This window comes from Thamnophis elegans, chromosome 7, assembly GCF_009769535.1.
Source record: "Thamnophis elegans isolate rThaEle1 chromosome 7, rThaEle1.pri, whole genome shotgun sequence".
Lineage (NCBI taxonomy): Eukaryota > Metazoa > Chordata > Lepidosauria > Squamata > Colubridae > Thamnophis > Thamnophis elegans.
The window spans coordinates 80,407,428-80,427,542 of record NC_045547.1 but is presented as its reverse complement, the minus strand read 5'-3'; the positions used below and the strand labels follow the sequence as shown (position 1 = coordinate 80,427,542).

At 44.9% G+C, this 20,115-nt stretch overlaps 1 protein-coding gene across 4 annotated transcripts in view; it reads right to left on the bottom strand.

The window, feature by feature from the left end:
• The window catches only part of PTPN12 (protein tyrosine phosphatase non-receptor type 12), a 60,586-nt gene that overhangs the window by 33,380 nt on the left and 7,091 nt on the right, over positions 1–20,115 (bottom strand). The gene's annotated exons all lie outside the window — the stretch shown is intronic.

The following is a 20,115-nucleotide window of genomic DNA, read 5'->3' as shown; positions in this document are numbered from 1 at the left end:
TAAATCTCCTTCAAAAATAACTTCTGCCAGGACCCTAAAGAGTTTTATACATTATCATGTAGGCCAAGCTTCAAAAACCAAGAAAGACAAAGCTCTTTTATTGTTCCTCACTTGTAGACAGAATCTTGCCAACCTAAAGCAGGTTATCAGCTCCATAAGCCCATACAGGAAATCTGTGACTGTTCAAAGTTACAACAGCACTGAGAAAAGTGACTTATGACCATTTCTTCAGAGTTACAACCTTTGCAGCATCTTCATCATCACGTGATCAAAATTCAGACGCTTGGCAACTGGTCCATATTTATGACCGTTGCGGTTTCCGCAGGTCATGTGATCCCCTTAACAACTAGGTTGCTGGCTGATCAACTGCAGCGATTCACTTAACAACTGTAGCAAGGACATAAAATGAGGCAAAACTCACCTTAACAAATGTCTCACTTAACAACAGAAATGTTGGGGTTCAAATGGGGTCGTAAGCAGAGGTGGTATTAAGCCGGTTCGGACCAGTTCACACGAACTGGTAGTGGAAATAGCGGGTGGGCCTGCCCACACGTCCCGGCTCTATGCCGTCCTATTTAGGGGCATTTTTGTGGCTGGGCGCATGCGCAGAGGGCCACAAATTTGCAGACTGGAAGGGGAAGGTAAGTGAAAACCACCCCTGGTTGTAAGTCAAGAACTACCTGTAGTCTGGGAACTATTGGGGAGGAGTTGTCTTCGCCCTCTTTCACTCACACAAATGATCTAAACTGCATTGTCTCTTCCCGCTCTAGAATGTTCTTCTTCCTTCCCTCCTGGGAATCGAGACAACATCCCGTCACATGGATTACAGATTTCCTGGACATCTGCCCTTGCTCTAGCATAACTTTCTCCCATGTTAAATTCATTTAAAAACCCACCGAGTTCTACTTGTGAAGCACATGATACGTGAGGGGCGTGGGGAAATGACACACACATGAACAGAGGCAGGATTATTTTTAACCGCAAGAATACAATTCCCCATTCAAAACTAGCACGAGAGCAACGTTATCTCTTTGTGTTCTTTGAGATTAAGTTCAGCACCGCACCGTGGAATTTATTTACTATATCTTTATCAGTTATATATATATAACTGATAAAGATATAGTAAATATATATATATATAAACACACACACACACACACACACACATATATCAAACATTTCTAGCGGCTTCCTGAGGCAAATTATTAAAGCACGTCAAGAGAAATCTTAATCCAGTTTGTGTAATTTTGGGTAGTGCTGATCAAAATCCACACCACAAGTGGCTTTTAGGCACTTTTAGAATGACTCCTATAGCCAGTTTTTCAAAGTGGTTCTGAGTGCCACAACAGGAAATGCTCCAACGACCGGCTTCATAAAATGTGTCACATACCCCCATTGTACTCATGACCCACAAAGAACTGTCTTTACAAAATTCAGATTAATTAGCCTATGTTATCAGTTAATTGCAACTGTATTAGAATACTTTTAAATGGGACCAGTCGTTCCAATAGTGAAAATAAATCCTCTTTTTAGCACCATACCGTGTTTCCTGAAAATAAAGACAGGGTCTTATTTTCTTTTGCCCCCCCCCCCCCATTATTTTCTTTTGCCCCCCCCCTTATTATTTTCTTTTGCCCCCCCCCCTCCCCTTGGCCTTATTATTTTTGTGGTGCAGGAGGTGGAGAGCATAGTCACCTCATGGCTGCTGCTGTGTTGCAATATTTTCGGGGAGGGTTTATTTTAGTGCAAGCGCTCAAAAGTCCGATTGGGCTTATTATCCGGGGAGGTCTTATTTTTGGGGAAACAGGGTAGATGCGATCAAAAGTAGCTCAATTTGGCAGCGCAATACAGCCACTCATCAGCTGGATGTTTTTCAAAGCACCGCTGAGCTGCAGGAATAAACGGCGGTAGAGAAGGGGTGGGGCAGCAGGTGCGTCGCTGGGCCTGCCACTCTTTTTGTGGGGGACATTAGCGTGAGAGAAGGGGCATGGTGGCTAGGGTTGCAGGAGAGGCCGTTAGGTAAGGGTATGTGGGGTGCATGGGGCATGTTGCCACTTCCTTTCCCCCACTTCCCTCTGGCCTTGCCTCCTCACCTCATGTTGTTTGCGTAGCAATCAACGGGAGGAAACAGCGGGGACCGGCTGCACATGGGTTTAAATATTTTCGGGGAGGGCTTATTTTAGCGCGTGTGCTCAAAAGCCCGATTTGGCTTATTATCTAGAGAGGTCTTATGTTTGGGAATAATGAGGAACAAAAATACATTGTGCGTTAGGTTAATATTTGTCCACAAATGCACAGTTTTTCCATGTGTGTATATTTTATTTTTCCACTGAATCAACGGCCAAATCAGCACATGATACAATTCCTACTGAAAAATGCTCCAACAGGCATTATTATTTCTATGCAGAAATCTCCTTCCCACATAACATCGTTCCCATCTGTACCTACATGTATTAAAGAGATTTTATTTATGTACTGACAGGCTCTTTCCTGGTACACTGGGAATAAAACAATATTAATCTAAAAAGCACCACTGGGGTTTTTCTTTTCCCTAGAAAGTTTATACTCAATGGAAGCCGGAACCTTTGGAAACATAATATGAATTCAATCATTTCAGCAATGGATAATCTTATTGTTCCCGAGCTTGTTTATTTTCATCCTGCCTTTTATTATTTTTCTTTTTGAAAAATAATTCGTTACTGGAAGGAAGCGGGATTATTCGTTTTTGCCGTTGTTTTAACCTGTCAAATGTCATTGATTTTCAGCTGTTATTACATCTTGTTCTTCGGCTTAATTTTTCAATGGAAATAGGAAATATGGTTGAAAAAATAATGTGTAGAATAGATTGACTGATATTAGGGGAGGAGGAGGAGGAGGAGGAGGAGGAGAAAGAGAAGAAGAAAGAGAAGGAGGCGAGGGAGGAGGAGGAGGAAGAGAAGAAAGATGAGGAGGAGAAGGAGGAGGAAGAGGAGGAGAAAGTGGAGAAGAAGAAAGAGAAGGAGAAGAGGGAGGAGGAGGAGAAAGAGGTGGTAGAGGAGGAGGAGAAGAAAGATGAAGAGGAGGAGAAAGAGGAGAAGAAAGTGAAGAAGAAAGAGAAGGAGGGAGGGAGGAGGAGGTGGTAGAGGAGGAGAAAGAGGAGGAGAAAGAGAAGAAGAAAGAGAAGGAGGAGGGGGGAGGAGGAGGAAGAGAAGAAAGATAAGGAGGAGGAGGAGGAAGAGGAGGAGGAGAAAGTGGAGAAGAAGAAAGAGAAGAAGAAGAGGGAGGAGGAGAAAGTGGAGAAGAAAGAGAAGGAGAAGAGGGAGGAGGAGAAAGAGGTGGTAGAGGAGGAGGAGAAGAAAGATGAAGAGGAAGAGAAAGAAGAGGAGAAAGAGAAGAAGAGAAGGAGGAGGGGGGAGGAGGAGGAGGAAGAGAAGAAAGATGAGGAGGAGGAGAAGGAGGAGGAGGAAGAGGAGAAAGTGGAGAAGAAGAAAGAGAAGGAGAAGAGGGAGGAGGAGGAGAAAGAGGTGGTAGAGGAGGAGGAGAAGAAAGATGAAGAGGAGGAGAAAGAGGAGAAGAAAGTGAAGAAGAAAGAGAAGGAGGAGGGGGGAGGAGGAGGAGGAAGAGAAGAAAGATGAGGAGGAGGAGAAGGAGGAGGAGGAGGAGGAGAAAGTGGAGAAGAAGAAAGAGAAGGAGAAGAGGGAGGAGGAGGAGGAGAAAGAGGTGGTAGAGGAGGAGGAGAAGAAAGATGAAGAGGAGGAGAAAGAGGAGAAGAAAGTGAAGAAGAAAGAGAAGGAGGGAGGGAGGAGGAGGAAGAGAAGAAAGATGAAGAGGAGGAGAAAGAGGAGGAGAAAGAGAAGGAGGTGAGGAGGGAGGAGGAAGAAAAGAAGAAAGTGGAGAAGAAGAAGAAGAGGAGGAGGAGGAGGAGGAGACCAGAATGATAAAGGGTCTCTTGCTTGAGGGGGCTGGACTAGAAGACCTCCAAGGTCCCTTCCAACTCTCTTACTCTGTATTCTGTCTTCAATCAACTTGAATGGCACGTCTACTTTTTTCTAGTCAGACTCTACTGATGTTATCAATTTCTAGCTTTAAAAATATCCTTGTACATTGAAATCCAGGAGTTTCTCTTCAGAATAAGCCTTTTTTTCCCCGTTTGCCATTGTTTAGTCTTCTTCCTGACTCTCCCTCGGTGAAAACAGAAACAAAACAACCCCCCCCCCACAAAACAGACATGCACTTGAAGAGCAAAATCCACACTACCGAAATGTACAGGAAGCCTCCTTGCTGTGGTGGCTTCTTCTTTTCTTTTAAACGCTCATTTCTTGGACAAGACGATGTGGGAAACTCGGACAGCGGAGCCACAATTCTTAACCTTCTCCTAGAGTCATGACGGCCAACCTGTGGCACACCTGCCAGAGGTGGCACGCAGAGCCCTCCCTGTGGGCACATGCACCGTCGTCGCCAGCTGCTCTTCTGGTTCCCAGCGCACGCGTTCGTGCGAGCCAGCCAGTCTTCAAGCGTCACCCCGCCCCACTCCTCTCAGGAGTCCCCACACGACCCGTTTTGGATGCAGGTAAGTGCAGGGCGCGCACGGAGGCTCCGGGAGGGCAAAAAATGGGCCTACCGGAAGGAAGTTCGGGGAAAAAGGTTTCCAGCGTCCAGAGTCTGGGGAGGCCGTTTTCACTCTCCCGGAGGCTCAAAGAAAGCCTTTGGAGCCCGGGGAGGGCAAAAACACCCCCCCCTGTCATGGTGCAGGCGGCCGACTAGGCCACACCCACCATGGCCACGCCCACCCAGCAACTGGGCAAAGAACCCCCCTTGCTAAAAATTTTGAAGCCCACCCCTGGCTCCGGCGCACAGGTACATTTGGTACCAAAAAGTTTTGCCACCACTATCCTAGAGGGTCTTATCATTTTCAAGATGATTTCAAGTAAAATCTCCCACCTTTTGCTGCATCAGATCTTAAGCAAAGCAGCACAAATAACCCCTGGCAAAGGATCAGACATCATCATCATCATCATCATCATCATCACATATTCTCCCTGATTCAATATGACTAAAAAGGATAAACCAGACTTTTCTTATTTATAATTTATTGTTACAGGCTGACCTCAAGTTACGACCGCAATTGACCCCCTAAAGTTCCATTGCTAAGCCGGACAGTTGTGAAGTGAGCTGTGTCCCTTTTTACGACCATTTCACAGAAGCTCTTAAGTGAATCGTGCAGTTCTGGTTTCCTCCCCCCCTCCCAATTTTAACTTTGCTTATCAGAAGGGTGCAAAAGAGGATCTCATGACACCCCCCCCCCCGGAATACTGCAACCGTCATAAATACGAGACAGTTGCCAAGCGTCCCAATTTTGATCATGTGACCATGGGGAAGCTGCAACGGTCATAAGTACTTCTTACAACTCTTCTTACAGTTTGTAACTTTGAATGGTCATTAAATGGATGTTTGTAAGTCGTGGACTACCTGTAGTAGAAATAGTATTATTAGAAGATGAAGGTAAAAGTTCCCCTTGCACATATTTGCTAGTTGTTCCTGACTCTAGGGGGCGGTGCTCATCTCCGTTTCAAAGCCGGAGAGCCAGCGCTGTCCGAAGACGTCTCCATGGTCATGTGGCCGAAGGCGCATGGAACGCTGTTACCTTCCCACCAAAGGTGGTTCCTATTTTTCTACTTGCATTTTTTAACGTGCTTTCGAACTGCTAGGTTGGCGGAAGCTGGGAAAAGTAGCGGGAGCTCACTCCGTTACCCGGCGCTAGGGATTTGAACAGCCGAACTGCAACCTTTCTGATCGACAAGCTCAGTGACTTAGCCACTGAGCCACCGCGTCCCTAGTATTATTATACCAACCAGGAATTACACTTTTGCATGAACTGTCTTAAGTTGTAAAACAAATGAAACGTTAACAACCTAGTGTTACAATAATAATTTGTAACCCGCATCAGGCGATACCTTTTATACTTGCCAAGAACTACCGACGGTCATAAATATGGACAGCCCATTAGCAATATGTTGGATAGCCATTTGTCTGAAACAGTATAAGGTTTCCTGCCTAGGCAGGGGGTTGGACTAGAAGACCTCCAAGGCCCCTTCCAACTCTGCTATTGTATTGTATTCTACAATAGATATCTGGAAGGGTGCCAGAAAAGGAATTTCTTAAATTATGAAAGTAATTCGCCACGACTGTGTCAGTAGAACTTTTATTATACTTGCTTTTCGTCAACAAAAAAAATCTTTGTTAGCAATTCCTGGAGACCAATAAAATACTTAAGCTGTTGTCGGTTGGTTTTACTCCTGACTCACCGCAGAGCGAGGTGTGAGTTAAGCAGTAGTAGTGGGGGAGTTTACAAACAGAACTGGCAAAAGTCCAGCCAGCTCAGCATTTAAAGCCTGATCTTTCTTAAGTTTGCCTTTTATTTCATGCTTTTAAGAAAAAGTCTTTCCCAGATGAGAGTAGGTCCCGGAGGCTCCCATTATGATGAAGGCTAGGGCCTTGATCTAAAGCAGGGGTGTCTCGCAGCCCGCGAACCAGATGCATCACTCGCTGGCCACGCCCAGTTTAGCAAAAGGGGGGGAGTCACGATATGTCATGTGATGCCGTTAGACACCCCTTATCTAAAGGTTCAGCTGAGTAGAGTAGTTGTATGACCCTGGCATCTCCATGTAAAGATAGAATATGGTATGGATGGAGGAGAGGAAAGAAGTAGGGAGGGGAGGGGTTCCTACTATCCTATCAGAGCTGAAGAAGGTTCTGGAATGAGAAGTGAAAAGTTTCCAAAGACAACAAAAAAGCGAAAAAGTCCAGTTGCCTCTTATAAAAGCACCTTTGGGATAACCACGACCTGGATGACTGAGAATCCCTACAGAAGAGGGGGGGGGGAGCGAGGGAAGGGAGGAAAGGGAAAAAAAGAGGGAAGAGGGAAAGGAAAGAAAGGGAGAGAAAGGAAAGGAAAGCGATGGGGAAGGAAGGAAGGGAAAGGAAAGGAGGAAAAGAGGAAATTGATGGGGAAGGGAGGAAAGGAAAGAAAAAGAGGGAAGGGGGAAAGGAAAGAAAGGGAGAGAAAGGAAAGGAAATTGATGGGGAAGGAAGGAGAGGAAGGGAAAGGAAAGGAATGGGGAAGGAGAGGATGGGAAAGGAAAGGAAAGCGATGGGGAAGGAAGGAAGGGAAAGGAGAGGAGGAAAAGAGGAAATTGATGGGGAAGGGAGGAAAGGAAAGAAAAAGAGGGAAGGGGGAAAGGAAAGAAAGGGAGAGAAAGGAAATTGATGGGAAAGGAAGGAGAGGAAGGGAAAGGAAAGGAATGGGGAAGGAAGGAGAGGATGGGAAAGGAAAGGAATGGGGAAGGAAGGAAGGGAAAGGAAAGGAGGAAAAGAGGAAATTGATGGGGAAGGGAGGAGAGGAAGGGAAAGGAATGGGGAAGGAAGGAGAGGATGGAAAAGGAAAGGAAAGCGATGGGGAAGGAAGGAAGGAAAAGGAAAGGAGGTAAAGAAGAAATTTATGGGGAAGGGAGGAAAGGAAAAGAGGGAAGAGGGGGAAAGGAAAGAAAGGGAGAGAAAGGAAAGGAAATTGATGGGGGGGAAGGAAGGAGAGGATGGGAAAGGAAAGGAAAGGAAAGCGATGGGGAAAGGAGGAAAAGAGGAAATTGATGGGGAAGAAAGGAGAGGAAGGAAAAGGAAAGGAGGAAAAGAAAGGAAATTGATGGAGAGGAGAGGAAGGAGAAAGGAAGGGAAAGGAAAAACTGAAGGTGAAATACAAGCTTAATGCACGAGACTATTAAAAGTCACAATCTCAACTCATGAAGAATAAAAATAAAAACCCTTTTAAAAACTCAGCTCCCTTAACGGGCAAAACATGTCAAATGTGCCCCCTTCCAATTTGCCTACCGCTAAGCACCGAGGCACACACACTTTTTCTACAAAAGCCCCTTTTGTGACCGAGCTCAGCAGAGATTAAAGAAACAGCCTAGAAAACCCCTTGTACTTGGGCCTTCAACTTCAATAACCCCACCACTGGTTGAATACTGTGAGTTGATTTCTTTTTCTTTTTTTCTTAAAAAAAGGAATGTAATGTTGCAATGGCTCATATTTAGGACCGGAGCTCAATTACGTGTTCAAAACAACACAGGCCCGCTTAGTAATCAGCAGTTAAACAGAACGGCTTCTGAAAAATGGGCCCTTGTCACAACTACTGCTGGGGACAGAATTAAAAAGTCAAATTTTGGGAAGAAACTTCCTCCCAGATTAATTGGGGAACATTCCTTTTGATCATTCCTAATTTTTTTTAAAAAGGGGGACGTGGTTAAAGTTTAATTTGTTTTACAACTTAAGACAGTTATTCATGCAAAAGTGTAATTCCTGGTTGGTATAATAATACTAGGGGCACAACGGCTCAGTGGCTAAGACACTGAGCTTGTCGATCAGAAAGATCAGCGGTTGGGCTGTTCGAATCCCTAGCAGCGCGTAAGGGGGTGAGCTCCCGTTCCTTGTCCCAGCTTCTGCCAACCTAGAAGTTCGGAAGCAGGTAAAAAATGCAAGTAGAAAAACAGGGACCATCTTTGGTGGGAAGGGAACAGCGTTCCGTGCGCCTTCGGCGTTGAGTCCTGCCGGCCACATGACCATGGAGACGTCTTCGGACAACGCTGGGTCTTCGGCTTTGAAACGGAGATGAGCACCGCCCCCTAGAATCGGGAACGACTAGCACATATGTGCGAGAGGAATCTTTAATTTTACCTTATTAAAAAAGGAAGCTGAGCAATTTGAAGGGACAATCTGCAGTAGGCATGTTTGAACCTAACCTAGATTTCCAATCCCCATCGGGACTCGGTGGGATTATGCCACCAAAGCAGATTTTTAAAAATGGAACTTCCTGCTCATCAAACCATGGCTAAGCCGTTCTTTAAGGAGCTTTGGTTATTCGTCATTTTATTTCCTTTTTCTTTTTTTCCTGGTACCTTTCTTCTCCTCCTCCAAGTGAAAGAATTTCTTTGCCTAAACCAATTAAGTGCACTTGTAGAGGAAGCGTTTGGGAGGACAGGATAGAAAGCGAGGGATTTATTATCTCTAAAGAAATTTTTTTTTAATTTGCTCTGCATTTGCAATGTTGATGGGTTAAGACTAGCTTCTGTTAAGATTGCACTACAAGGTTGCAAACAGGCTACTCCAAAAATAAACGTAATATTTTCCAAGTTGCTCTTCTGTTCAAGCAGGAGAACATTTATGATTCTTTAATATACAGAATTATATTTTTTGACAAGACAACCAGAAAAGGATCCTTAATCTATATCTATATCTATCTATTGATAAGATAGATGATAGATAGATAGATAGATAGATAGATAGATAGATAGATAGATAGATAGATAGATAGATATAATGCGAAATACCACTCGCACATCATCACAAAACCTCCAGAACAAAAAAGCCTACAAATGTGACATTCGGCAGCTATGGTCCTCTTGCCTTCTAAGTGTTTGCTAAGAAAGGATTTTTCGACATGACCATCAGATCATTTGTATTTCTTATACAGTAATTAACACGCCCTGATGCTAAGGAGTTCTACTCCCCCTCCCCACCTGAAAAGAACTCTGTTCCAACTGCCAGTTGCCTTATATTAACATGCTTTGATGCTAAGGAGTTAGACATTCTTCTCCCTCTCCCCACCTGAGAAGAACTCTGTTCCAACTGCCAGTTTCCTCACATTCCATTACCTCAGTTCAAACTGGTAGATGTTCCACTCCTTCACTCAGGAGCGGTCGGGGCTCCTTACAGTATTAAATGTTGATACACCACCAAAATGTCTACGCCATCCACCTTTGGAACTGCTTCCGGAGTCAAGGCAGCAGGAGCGATATTCCCTTATGTGTTTCAATCACCACCACTGAGCCAACGGATTGAACCGGATTTCTCCTGCACTGCCCGATCACATCATTTCGTCGCGAAACTAGTTAGTCCTCAATACAGGCACAAAATTCACTTAACAAATGACTCAGTTAGCAACAGAAATTTTGGGCTCAATTGTGGTTGTAAGAAGAGGACGACCTCTATATCTCCATCAAGACATTATCACAGAGCCATTAAGAATGTCCTTTTCATCCTCCCTTATTTGGTTCTAGAAACTTTGGTTTGCCTCGTTAGACAAAATAATAATTACGGGGGGGGGGGGGAATACGGCGGCTTCACATTTTAAGAATCTGTTTTGCTCTTTATTCCTAAAAGATTTTAATTCTGGAATCCCCCGCAGACAGCTATAAATTACAGGTGACATCTCTTCACACACTCGCAGCAGGCACCGACTAAGGTACTCAGATTCAAATTATCTATTTGCAGCCCGACATCGGCAAGCGATAAAACAAAAGAGAGTTTAAAGACAAGGAAAGCGAAAGGAGGACTGTGCGTATTTGATGTTCGTTGCTGCCTTGTTTTAACTGCTGCGATAAGAAGCTTGGCTATTGTGTAGGCGGTTATGCGGTTTGCATCTCAGAGAATAAAGTGGGCATAAAAATCGTCCATGCTACCGGGTGCACTTAGTTTACAAAAAAAAAGGGGGGGGAATGATGTCCTTTCAAGAGCCTTCCACAAATTACAGTTTAAAAAAAAACCCACAAAAATAAAGGACAGGGTGAATTCTCTCAATTTCTCCCACAGCCACAAGGGCTGCACACACTGAGTTACAGGAATATTGCAAAACCTGCCAGATAACATCACAAATGGATGGATGGATGGATGGATGGATGGATGGATGGATGGATGGATGGAAGGAAGGACTGATGGATGTATGCATGGATGAAAGGATTTTATGCATGGATGAAAGGAAGGATGCATGGAAGGAAGGAAGGAAGGAAGGAAGGAAGGAAGGAAGGAAGGAAGGAAGGATGAATGGATTGATGGATGTATGCATGGATGAAAGGATGGATGGATGGAAGGAAGGATGGATGCATGGATGGAAGGAAGGAAGGATGGATGGATGGATGCATGGATGGAAGGAAGGAAGGAAGGAAGGATGGATGGATACCCTGGCCAACAGTATTCTCTCTTCTAATGTTCTTCCGACCTTCCCCTATCAGATATTTAAAACTAAAATGCTGACTTACTGAAATTATTTATTTATTTATTTATTTATTTATTTATTTATTTATTTATTTATTTATTTATTTATTTCCTGACTGTTAATGGCAGTTTTTAAATTTATCATATTTATACAGCGACCTGTGTCACAAATATAGGTTTCCTAACAGTGAGAACAAATAAACTGTGGGGCGACTTGCCTCCAGAAGTTGTGGGTGCGCCATTCACCAGAGCTTTTTAAGAAGAGATAGGACAACCATAAAAAGACAGAGAGGCAATGTGGAATAAGGAGAAATTTCCTGACAATTAACAATAATTAATCGGCTGGAATGGCTTGCTTCCAGAAGTTGTGGGATGCTCCAACACTGGAGGTTTTAAAGAAAAGATTGGACAGCCATTTGTCTGGAATGGTACGGCGTTTCCTGCTTGAGCAGGGGGTCAGACTAGAAGACCTCCAAGGTCCCTTCTAATTCTGTTAAATCTTGACTCTGGACGGCATACAGTCATAAAAAAAAAACCCAAACAATTTTAAAAATCAGCAATTAAATCGCCAACCAAAATTACTAATAATAGAGCTGTCGTTATGGGCAAGCCATCTTACTGTTGTATTATCTATAAATTGTTGTTTGAAATGTTATTGGATCCTAGAATGGATAGAATTGCTAGTAAGAATTGCAACCCATCGTAAAGCTGCAGGTGTGAATTCACTGAAAATTCAACACCCTGATTGTGTTTAAAACCACTTCGGGGAGAAAAAATGTCTGTCTTATTTTAAATCTGCATAAAATGATAAAAAGTTTTCTCACTGGCTCACAAAACTTTCAGTACTGGTGCAAAGTAGTATAATTTTTCATTAAGGTTCAAGGCAAGGGGGAAAAATGTTTTATTCAGGAGAGATCAAAAGAATATATTGGCAGAAGTCTTGCAAACACATCCATCTAGCAGCCCCCAACAGGACATGTTCATAGATCATGTCCCCCTAGACTAGATAATCAGCAAGGATGGAAACTGTGCAGAGTATTCATCAATATTTATGATAAAAGCATCCACAGAGTCATTTTGAAGCTAATGGGCATGGAAAGGCAGAAATAACCACTGAAGTATCAGTCTTTGTAAATTCCCCCGAAGACTTGACGAGGGAAGAATCTGCAATGCCCTCTTCTAAATCTCTTTTCACCTAGAATTAATTCAGATTAAAAAGGAGGATTTATTAGGCTACACCCCGGGGTCTCCAAACTTGGTTATGGGTAAGGTTTCCTTAGGCTTTGATGGAGCTAATGTTGTGGCCCGCCAGCAGAGCTGGCAGCAGATTCAGACAGTGAGGAGGGTTGGGAAGGAACATGGGCCAGTCCTGGAGTCTGGGGGAGGCTCGGACGAGGGCTCTGTATAGGAGGCAGAGAGGGGGCCAGAGCCGTCTGACAGTTATCAGCTGCCTTCGGAGTCGGACATCAATGAGGCAGAAGAACAGCTGGAGCCTCTTCCCAGTGTGCGCATGCGCAGAGTTGCCAGACAAAGGGAACAGCTGAAGAACAGGAGTCGACTTGGGAGGAAGGCCACAGGTGGAGGAGGAATGGCCCCTCCCAGAAGAAATAAAAGAGGAGCGACAGGGGAGTGGAGTTTGCAGGAGACAATTACCGTATATACTCGAGTATAGGCCGACCCGAATATAAGCCGAGGCACCTAATTTTACCACAAAAAACTGGAAAAGTTATTGACTCGAGTATAAGCCTAGGGTGGGAAATGCAGCAGCTACCGGTAAATTTCAAAAATAAAAATAGATACCAATAATGTTTTTGAATATTTATTTCAAAGAAAACAGTAAACTAGCGGTGTATTCAATGAAATACTTCACTCACCTCATGATGCTGATGTCCCGCTGTGATGATGATGTCCCGTGCAGCCGCGGGAGCGATGTCCCGCCTCCTATGACACACGGCACAGTGATTCCTATCATTGGATCACTGTACCAGAGGAGGTGGGACATCGCTATGTGGCTGCTTGCCATAACAAGGAGGAGGTGGGACATCGTTGCAGAGCGGCAGGAGGGGGAGGAAGGGGAATCGTAAGACAGCCCTGCATTACATTAGAACGTGAGGAGGGGGGATGGTGCGGTGCGCACTGCGCGGCAAACTGACACAGAGGGAGGGGAAACTCACAGGGGCACTGGGCCATTCACGAGTGTCACCCAGCGGCATGGCCCCGCCCCTTTTTCTCCTCCATTTCGGGCAAATTTTTCACTGACTCGAGTATAAGCCGAGGCGGCTTTTTTCAGCCCAAAAAGTGGGCTGAAAAACTAGGCTTATACTCGAGTATATACAGTAGTTTGCTTAATTGGTTGGTGACTCTCTGAGGCTCCTTGCCAAGTTTTGCAGATCTCAGCCTGGCAGCTCTCCAAGCCAGATAAGGTCTGTGACTGTAAATCCTCCCTTGAAAGACTTTGCTGGATGGGAATGAGCAGAATTCAGTGTCAATGAATAAAAGGGGGTTTTGTGTGGATAAGGAGTTTGCCTCATGCTCTTGGGAAGCCTCGGTCAGAACAACTAAGTCTATCCTAACTTTATCAGAATTAGGTGCTGCTGAGTGCATCACAGCATCGATTGTAAGGGCAAATATAGTAGAGGTAGTCCTGATGAGACTCACATAATGACCATGTTACTAACGTAACAACTGCAGTGATTCACTTAACAAGTGTGGCAAGAAAGGGTCGTAAAATCAGGCAAATTTCCCTTAACAAATGCCTCACTTATCAACGGAAATGTTGGGCTCAGTCGTGGTCATAAATTGAGGATTTACCTGTATCCAGGACTATAGTTCTAGGGGAAGAGAAACATTTTAATTCAAAACATCAATTTTTTCCTCCATGAGTAGGAGCTCTATTATTGCTATTTATTTATCTACGTATCTATTAGATTTGGGGATTATGGACGGCTTACGAGACAGTACTGCTTATGAAAAAAATGACAAATGAGAGATAAATTTGTTGTGCTACATTGTAGAGTTCCATATTATCACACAGGAACCCATTTTCACTAATGTAAAAATATAACACACACACATATATATACATATACATACATACATTACTCTTGTTTGTTTGTTTGATTGATTGATTGAATATATTCCTAAAAATATGAATTCTAGGTTGAGTTGAGTTGAGTTCATTATATTTCTATGCCGCCCTATTCCCCGGCGGGGACTCAGGGCGGCTCACAACCAAGTCGGGGGGTGGTGGTGGTGGTGGTGTACAAATAAGAAAAAAAAGAACACGAACAAAACAATACCACAATTTAAAACACTCAACAACCATACCATTCGAGGGGGGACAAAAAACTCATTAGCCCCAGGCCTGTCAGAACAGCCAGGTTTTAAGGGCTTTGCGGAAGGCCTGGAAGGTGGTGAGGGTCCGAATCTCCACGGGGAGCTCGTTCCAAAGGGCCGGAGCAGCCACAGAGAAGGCCCTCCTCCGGGTGGTCGCCAGTCAGCATTGGCCAGTAGATGGAATCTGGAGGAGGCCTAATCTGTGGGATCTAATCAGTCTATTGGAGGTAATTGGCAGGTGAAGTTATAAAAGAAGAAACAAATTGATTAATGATGTATAAAGGCAGACATCTCATCAATGGTAGTTTTTACACTCTTGACGATGTTAGCAGGGGCTAACGAAAGCTAAATAGGTAATATATTTTAAGTTCCGGAGGATAGCTATATTAAGTGAGTTCAGGTTGTCACTCCAACTCACAAAGCTGTACAATCAGTGCCACCACAAAATGCCAAAAATAGAATTTATCTTCCATTTTTTTTACCGCTGACAACTATGAACATCGTTTTTCCCTGATGACTCTCGCAGACGGCATATTTCTACACTTTTTGCACTTTTGTGTGCAAAACAGTAAATGAACACTTCCCAAACAGAAGTAATAATTCACAGCTGGCCTTTTTGACTGGTATTTTACCATAATCCTTGCTTCGCCCGCATTAAGTTTTGCGCCTTAGGTTCTCCCCCCCCCCCTCAAATTTTCTAAAAGTACATTTATCTGGTTGCCATGGGATGAGGAATCTTCCAAGAGGAGAGGATCTATTTTTTACTAGGCCAATAGGAAAGTATGACTGAACTACCTTCAGCAAAACGACTAAAACAATGCCTTGATTTGCACCCGAGAATATATTCTGAAATAGCGCCACAAAACAAAAATTTGTTTTCTTCTCTCGTTTATACGGCGAGACACTTGACAAAAATTGCAGAAATTTTAAACTCAGCCACAATAGTACCCTCCTGCCTTTTGTAAATTATGTAAATTCAGAATAAAAACATAAGCCCGTACAAGTAGCCCTCGGCTTACAACAGTTCACTTAGGGGGCAATTCGAAGTTACGACGGCACTGAAAAAAAGTGACTTGTGACTGCTGTGCACACTTACAGCTATGGCAGCATTCCCTATGGTCGCGTGATCAAAATTCGGATGCTCGGCAACCTGACTCACATTTATGATGGTTGCAGTGCCCTGAGGTGGAGATCACGCGATCCCCTTTTTGTGATCCTCTGACAAGCAAAAGTGAAAGTCAGATTCACCTAACGACCATATTGCTAACTACCATATTGCAATTGCAGTGGTGCACTGAACGACAGCACCAAGAAAGATCGTGAAATGGGGCCAAACTCACTTTACTGTCTCGCTTAGCAACAGATACTTCGGGCTCCGTTGTGGTCCTAAGCCGAGGACTACCTGGATCAGGTCCACACAAAGTGGTCAAAAAGAGTATTTTGTAAACGAACACCAGCGAGGTCCTTTCTCCAAAAAAAACCCCCAAATCTGTTACCCCCCCAAAGCAGAGGTGAAATGCTCTGAAATCTGCTACCGGTTTGCTTCGCGCACCGCAGGCGCACCGCAGGCGCAAAGAAGCCTTTTCTGAGTCTGCAAAGGTAAGTAGAACAACAATGGAGGGGGAGGGGTTGAACTGTGCCACCTGATTTAGATTTACTACAAACCAAGCGGATATAAATTGTGAGTCACAGCTGATTCTCAGAACTTTTAAAAACTTTTTTAAAGCATTTTTTTTTACTACAGGTTTGCCTGAACTTTTAAACTTTAAAAAAAAAAAAGTTTTAAAAAAGTTCCGTCGGTCAGCTGCGCAACAATCAGCTGCGGCGCAGGATTTCTAGCGAATATAAATTGCACAACACAGCTGATTTCACACAGGTTTGACTACAGGTTTGCCCGAACCGGTAGCATTTTTTTTACTACCCTGTTTGTTTCCCTGAAAATAAGACTTCCCCAGATAATAAGCCCAATTGGGCTTTTGAGCGCATGCGTGAAAATAAGCCCTGCCTGAAAATATTGCAACACGGCAGCAGCCATGAGGTGACCACGCTCACCGCCCCCTGCACCTCAAAAATAATAAGACCTCCCTGAAAATAAGGCCAAGTGCTTATTTTGGGGGGCAAAAGAAAATAAGACCCTGTTTTATTTTCAGGGAAACATGGTACCGGTTCGGATGAACTGGTAGCATTTTTTATTACAGGTTCGGACGAACCAGCCCGAACTGGTAGCATTTCACCCCTGCCCCAAAGCCTTCCCTGGTAACCTCTCCAACAGTCACAGAGTTGTCTATCCACAGATGTGATCTACAGTCTCCAAGCAACTGTCCCCGTTGTTTCCCAAAGGTCCCATTTCCCCTCCAACTAGGGCTTCATTTAATCCCTTAGCAGGCTTTGCCCCACGCTCAGATGTTATGTTCCGATGCTTTGCGCAACCATATAAATATACACACGTCCTTCCCGGAACAAACTGTTTTCTATCATGATGAGCCACAGGTTCTTCCACAGAGACAGCGGCAGGATAGAAATTACCAATCACCAAGGTCTGAAGTTTTTCTTGATCGCTAATCCACAATCGTCTAGCAATCTGGTCTAAATAAATAACTTTATTTATTGGTCTAGGATAGGAGTGGGCAATGCGCAGCTCTGGAGCCGCATGTGGCTCTTTCATCCCTCTGCTGCGGCTCCCTGTCGCGAGTCAACTCCACAATTGATAGGGCTTTTGGTTAGGACAGGAAGAGGAAAAAGGACGCTGCGCTAGGAGGAGACTCTATGGTGGGGGAACTGGACTTCTGATTAGCTCCAGAATTGAACCGCGGGCTTCCGATTAGGGCCTTTGTGGCTCTTTTGAGTGTTTGAGGTGGCCGACCCCTGATCTAGGAAAAGGCGGTAGCTCTGCAGATTTGTGAGTGGTGTAGCTAAGGCTTCGTAAGCAAAAAAGACAGTGAGAATTCTCTCCACGCTTTTGCTCGGATATGGCTACAGGTCCTGTCCATTATCCTTTATACGAAAGCAAGATATGGAACTTGAAAGATTTCGAAAAATTAAAACATAGTCTTCAAGGCAGAACCATAATTCAGTCCAAAATTTGTATTGCCAAGCGAGATAGTTGTTGAGTTTTGCCCCATTTTACGACTCTTCTTTTCTTGCCACCGTCATTAAGTGATTCTCTGCACTTATCAGGTTAGCAACGGGGTTGTTTAATGAATCTGGCTTCCTCAAATGACTTTGCTTGTCAGAAGGTCGCAAGAGGGGATCATGTGACTCCGGGACACTGAAACAGTCATAACTAGGAGTCAGCGGCCAAGCACCTGGATTTTGATCACGTGACTTTGGGGATGCTGCAACAGCCGTTGGCATGAAAAACGGACGTAAGTCACTTTTCTTCAGGGCCATTGTAACTTCAAATGGTCATTAAATGAACTGTGGAGGACTGTCTGTGTCGAGTCAAGGGACCCCGGATTTTAAGCTGTTTTTAAATACACAGAGATTAAAATTGAGAAACAAATAAACCAGGCAGTGAAGATTCAGTAACCATGTTCTTCTTACCTTGATTGTCTATAACAGGGGTATCAAACTCAGGGCCCGGGGGTCGGATCCGGCCCGCGGGATGCTTAGATCTGGCCCACGGGGCCACCCTGGAAACAGCAAAGGACTGGCCTATGGTGCCTCTGCCAGCGAAAATGGAGCTCGGGAGCCCGTTTTTACTGGGAGAGCGCTCGGGCCACCACAAATGCCCCCGACACGAGTGATGTCAAGCTGGCCGCGCCCCTCCGCACCCCGAGATCAAAAACAACCCTGATGTGACCCTCAATGAAATAGAGCACTGATGGCTAACCTTTTCAACACAGAGTGCCAAGAGCACGCATGCACACACACACCCATAATGCAATGCGCCCCACCCCCTGCGTATGCACAGGCGACCCCCCATGTGCACTGCCCTGTGCATGCATGCATGATCCCTGTGCATGCACACGCGACACCCCCTTGTGCCCCGCTCCCCCAGCGCATGTGTGTGCATCTTCCACATGTGCCCCGCCCCCTACTCATGCGTGTTGGAGACCCCAAAACCAGCTGGCTGGCAGGAGCTGTGCGCTCATGCACTGTGGAGCTGAGCTGAGGCGATGGCTTGCGTTCCCGCAGAGCGTTCTGTGTGCCAACTGTGGCAGGCGTGCCATAGGCTCGCCATCGCGGAAATAGAGTTTGACGCTCCTGTTCTATAATCAAGCGCTGAAGATCCACGTTCACCGTTAAGGAGGTTTTATGCGGGCAGGAGAAAAAGTGAGCCATTATGGAGTACCAGAGCAGCTGAATGGCCACAGGATTGTCGAACGCCAACGAAAACAAACACGCTGTTATGTTCTCACTGGACGAGGCTCTCGAGATATCCGCCGGACTCCAGCAAGTCAGAATGGAAGAGAACAATGGGAGGATGACCGATATCCTTTTTTGCACAACCGTCTTACAAAAAAAAAAAAAAAAAAACCAGGCGTGCTTTGAGATCGTCTCAAAGTCTTCTCACAAGAACAAAACCAGAGCAGACCAATTTCCGCGCGAGAAGAAGGTTCCCAGAGCGGCTGAAAAAAAACCAGCACTGATGCTGAAGTTTTTGATACTGCAGGCTGGTATTCATGTAAATGTGATAAAGGCCCTGAAACTGGATTACAGATCTGAGATATACCCCCCGCCCGCCCCATGGCAAAAGATAAGACCAGGCAGTGTGGGTAGTCCTCGGCTTACAACCGCCATCGAGCCCAGCATTTATGTTGCCAAGCGAGGCTAGTTTTGTCCCACTTTACGACCTTTCTTGCCACAGTTGTTAAGTGAATCGCTTAGGTTGACTGAGAGGTTAGGAGCATAGTTGTTAAGTGAATCTGGCTTCCCCATTAACTTGGCTTGTCGGAAGGTCGCAAAAGGGGATGACAAGGGACACTGCAATGGTCGTAAGTGTGAAAAACGGCCGCAAGCCACTTTTTTCAGTGCCGTTTTAACCTCGAACGTAATTAACTTAATGAAAGGTTGCAAATCAAGGACTGCTTGCACGGGCTAGAATCCGTTTCTGCTAATAAAAATAATACGGATGTGTTTGCGCTCCGAGAATGGGAGAGGATAAAGGCCAGAGTAAGTGCCCTCCGTGCAGGAGGGGCCTAGAGAGCCCTTCAGAACACCTCTGAAGTAACAACGGGCACCTCACAAAGCATTTGCGGTCCGTAGAGACCCGCTACTAGAGAAAGGAAAAGGGGGGGGGGAAAAACCAGCCCAAGATGTCAGCCTGAGCACACGGGAGCAGCGGCGGCTCTCTGACGATCTTAACAATCAATCAAGGCTGTTATGGGAAGGCCGCCTGCCCAGGAGCCTGGACTAACAGGGTCTCAGCTACTACAGGAAGCCAGATAGATGGATTGATAGGGAGGGAGGCGGGGAAGAGAAGGGAGGGGGAGAGGATAGGTGGTAGAGACAGACAGACATAGATTAGACAGACAGACATGGATTAATGGATGGATGGATAGATAAATAGATAGATAAACAGATAAACAGATAGATAGATGATAGATAGATAGATAGATAGATAGATAGATAGATAGATAGATAGATAAAATAGAGAGATGGACGGACACACATGGATGGATGATAGATAGAAAGAAAGAGAGAGACAGATTAGACAGACAGACGGATGATAGATAAAAATAAAGAGAGAGAGAGAGAGAGAGACATGGATGGATGATAGATTGATTGATAGATAAAAATAGAGAGAGAGAG